The sequence below is a fragment of the Anas platyrhynchos genome, chromosome 1 (assembly GCF_047663525.1).
Source record: "Anas platyrhynchos isolate ZD024472 breed Pekin duck chromosome 1, IASCAAS_PekinDuck_T2T, whole genome shotgun sequence".
Classification (NCBI taxonomy): Eukaryota; Metazoa; Chordata; class Aves; order Anseriformes; family Anatidae; genus Anas; species Anas platyrhynchos.
The window spans coordinates 70250423-70255000 of record NC_092587.1 but is presented as its reverse complement, the minus strand read 5'-3'; the positions used below and the strand labels follow the sequence as shown (position 1 = coordinate 70255000).

Here is a 4578-nt window from a genome sequence, read left to right as displayed (position 1 = left end):
TGCTACATTCTTAAATTAATGCATATATTTGACATGGAGGGAGTGCTGATGTTGAGCTGTTCATTCATACACAGTAGTAAGGTCTGTGACTTCTTTGAAGAGGAGTTCATTGCCCTGGAGACACTGATCTCCAAGACAGTTTCCAATCAACTGGTAATATCAAAGTCAGGTGAGCAGGATTGGCACAGAAAGGATTTCCAGCAATGCCAATCAAGGATTCCTCTGCAAAGATGCTATGGTAAACACCGGTAACCTAGATAATCCTGGATAATGCAGTGTGGAATAACAAATTATTATTTTAATCCAATACATGCTTCTGTATCAACACTGTAAGATGTAATACTTTTCCTGAGAGCAAGTCTATTTTTACAGCGATATGGGGGATGAGTAGGAAAGGTCATTAGCTGCTGTGCTAATTGTCCTGGCTGCACATCCCCTCTGTCCAATAACACCTGTATCCAGCCTGAATTATGTGCTGCATATTGGCACAGCAACAGAGAGGTCAGCCTGGCCGAGTGCTGTGGGCAGCTGTCAGAGGAGGACAGGTATTTAAAAAAACACTCTGACTACAGAGCTGTCTGACAGTGCACAGATCCACTGTATCTATGGGAGTAATAGGCTAGCAATGAGTTTAGTAGGAGCAGCCTTTAGTCCTCAGCATGTTTCACCCAGCTGAGTAAAACTATGTAAACTTTTACACAGTGAGTCAAAAATGAACTAGGTATTCAGAAAATGAAACCTGATGCAAAACCAATGAAGGTGACTTCTGAAAATGGGATGGTAGCTTTCCTTCCAACATAGACCTTGTGTGTTGAAGAGAACAAAACTTAAATATGTTTCCATAAACATATTGAAGCAAAACAAAGTGAAATGCTAGATATGGTGAATTGAGCCCTTATCAACATATTCAACATATAAAACATCCATCTCGCTTGGCCTGAGTATATAATAAAATTAGATGTCTCACTGTTTTGAATAACTACTAACATGGACTTCATGAGTTTTCCCAGGGCAAAAATCCAAACTGGGAAAAGATTCAATGTTTAAACTCTCTCATAAACATTTTTACATGTTCATATTTAAGGCTCTGATTATTTTCAGATATTTTTCATAAAATCCTTGCTTTGTTATATTCAGCAGCTTATCTCTGTTTCAGTGGAGGAGGACTAGGAACATCCCTTCACAGCTTGAACCCACATGGGGTCGCAATGACTTCTCATGTTCTGATGCTGCCTTTAAATATATAGGCCTGGGCTCGGATGGAATTCAGCCAGCAAGTATGGCATAGGGCTTAGGTGTTCTGCATACTCTAATTATCCTTGTTCACACCCTTCTAGTCAAACCTGGCTGTCAATGACAACTGGAAAATCGGGTCCATCCATTCCCTCCAAAAGAAGCAATCAAAGGACATTAGTGAGGAAAGTACTCTACAAGAAGTACTACTGGCATGTCTGCTTTCAGCCAGACCTCAATCTTATAATTAAAAATCAGTAAAATTGTTCCCGCTAACTTCAGTAGGGAAATTGTTTCTTATTCTGAAATTTTCTGCTTGACTTTTGCACAGGAAGCAAGGTCAGGCTTTATCTTAAGGTAGTTTATATAAACAACTCATTATGGGATTAAAAACTGATGACTCAATTCATACAGACCCCCCCCCCCCCAAAAAAAAAAAAAAGCAAAAAAAAAAAAAAAAGGGGTGCTTACAACAGTTTATATAACACCCTTGAGTGACATTCTCATAGCATCCACAATAAATTCCGCTGATATGCATATCACACTTATCCCTATTATATAAACTTATAATAGTTTATATAAACTATTTATCAAAGTAATATTGCTAAAAATCTCAACTAGCAGATCTAGTTGGAGATGTGTCAGAAAGCTGTGCACAACGTATGGAAACTCAAACCACTTTTGACTTCTGCAGACCACTCAACTGGTCTATTGAATGTTACTTCTGTTGTGAAATATATCTCTGGGAGAATAAGAGATAGGAAGCTTTGTGGTTGGAGCATAATGTAACTCTAGAAAGCCAACTTCTTTTCTGGGTTAGTTTTATCATTGTAAAAAAAAAAAAAAAAAAAAAAAAAGTTAGGGGGAACTGATTTCAAACAAAACTGTAACAAATGACAGATAATCCCTGAGAATGTGTTCCAGGTTTTATCATGTATTCACTGTTGTTTCCCCTCACCTCTGAATTTGCTCTTAAAAATGAATGTGAGGTAATTGTGTGTACCTATTGTAAAAATAGCCATCATCTGTCACTCACCATGGCAAGCAGCTTTTCTTACATGAACAGAAATGGTAATTTCTTTCCCCCCACTGTGAAGAAAACTCTGGGGTTATTTGTGAAGCACTTGAGCCCATAGCTTGAATCCTGTCTCACTGGGAGCTGTGTAAATGGAGCCACCCCTTTGAAGTGTCTGGGGCAGCACTGCTGGAATCAGGCCCTTTGTCTGTCCTGGGCAGAGCAGTAGCTGCATAAAAAATTGTGGTGTTAAAGGCAGAAAGGGGACCTTGGTGGTGCAGGAAGCTAGCAGTGGCCAGGGAGACACGAGCTCTGACCCCATGCCAAGCTGTAGTGCAAAGCATTGGGAGGCGGTGATAACCAGGATGACCCCTTCCATTCATGGAGCCCCCAAGATGGAAAAAGCATTGAGGTGGTTGTGTCAGGACATAAATTCCTCTCTGGGGCACTGGCTCAGAGCCCAGGTCATTATTCCTTCCTGTGACAGGTTCAGGTTCACTTTCTGAAAACTGCTATGAGCAAAGGTCACAGCTCTGGCTTGCCTTGGGGAAGAGTGGGAAAGGAAGCACATGAGAGTGACTTCCACCACTCCCATGTCCCTCCAATAATATCATTTCATGGTCATGGTGGACAAAACTCTCACATGCATGAAACTGCATGAGAAAGAAATGTGCACCAAAGAGGCACAGAAAATAAATGGTGAGAGGCGGTTATCATTATTTACTGACTAGAGTCAGTGTGGTTTTGGGGCTCTGGTGTTCAAAGGGACCTGTTCCTTGTCCCAGCCTTCTGGCTGAGAAGGTGAACTCGACCCTAGGAGTTTATAAACCAGAAAAGGGATGCTGCCTTTGTGCACCGGAAATCTGCCATGGCTTCGCTTACACTTTCTTAGCAACACCAAGACAAAAACCAAAAACCAAAACCAATCAAACAAAAAACACCCACAACAGTTTTGTATCATTACTCTTTCAAAATGCCCCCCTTTGAGAATTAAATTCTCTGAGAACACATACAAATAGGTGTTAGATATATGATATGAGGGGCTAAGTGTCATGTCTGAAACACAAACATATATATAATTGGAACAAGCTTCCTGCTCCCTACCTTTCAGTCTGACTCAATAACTCTTCAAAAAAGCCTCACTGCCAGATGAACTTTATGGTGCAACCCAAAGCGCAGCGACTCAGCTCCGATAAAGTAAGCTAGGTCGGACACCTCTCCCCCTCGGTGTTAAGGCTCGCCCAGCCGCCCAGCACACCCCAGACCCTGGCGTTCAGGGCCGGGCTGGCCTGAGCCCAGCTCCCCAGCCCAGCTCGCTCGTCCTCGCACCGTGCGGCTGTCGGAGGCGATGCTGAGCATCCCTCGGGCCGGGGCTGCTGAAAGCAAATCACTGCTGCCCTCCTGCGGCACCGGGCTCGGCATGCCAGGAGCGAGCCACTGGTGTCCGCCAGCCTCTCAAACTGGCTCTTCTGCCCTGGGGAGGGAAGGGAGAGCCCCCCGGCACTGGGATTTCCTCACTGTCTGCATGCCCGGAGTTGTTGGCACCTCCTCTACTTTTAACACCGAAGTTAGGTGCCTGAGCCTGAAGCCCCAGCTAGTAAATCAAAGAAGGGTAAAAGCATAACCACCTGTCCCTGTTCATCATAGCCCTTTGGAGGAACTCACTTTCTTCCCTTGAGCACGTCGTGAATTCAGACCATGCAGAGGCAGGAGCCTGAATAACCATCAGTGCCTGAGCAGCCTCTGGAGAATAAAAAGGCACAAGCTTTCCTGAATCCTGTTTTATTTGTTTATTTATTCATTTATTTATTTTATCCATGGTGCTTATTTATTCATTTATTTATCTCTAAATTGGAGAGATATGGATTTGAAGGGTGGGCTGTTTGGTGGATAAGAAATTGGCTGGAAGTTCTCAGCCAGAGAATTGCAGTCAATGGCTCAGTATTCAGGTGGAGATTATTAACAAATGGTGTCCCTCAAGGGACCGTATTAGGACCAGTACCACCTACTATGTTAATGACATAGTCAGTGCAGTTGAGTGCAGCTTCAGCAAGTCTGTGGGTGACACCAATCTGGGTGGTGCAGTTAGTGCAATAAAAGGAAGGGGTGCCATCCAAAGAGACCTGCACAGGCTTGAGAAGTAGGCCCACAAAAACCTCATGAAGTTCCACAAGACCAAGTCATGCACTTTGGTAGGGACAATCCCAAATATCTGTAGAGATTGGGTGATGAATGTATTGGAGATGAATGGAATTAGGAGAAATTTCTTTACTCAAAGTGTTTTGCAGCATTGGAATAGACTGCTCAGGAAGGGGTTCAGTCACCATCCC

General features: G+C 43.3%; 1 long non-coding RNA gene across 1 annotated transcript in view; it reads left to right on the top strand.

Moving 5' to 3' along the window:
- LOC140002933 (uncharacterized) overlaps window positions 1–1588 on the top strand; it is a 6350-nt gene extending 4762 nt beyond the window's left edge. Inside the window, exon 3 of the long non-coding RNA XR_011810633.1 lies at window positions 1338–1588. This is a non-coding gene — a long non-coding RNA (uncharacterized lncRNA). The remainder of the gene's footprint in view (window positions 1–1337) is intronic.
- Window positions 1589–4578: the final 2990 nt, after the last annotated feature.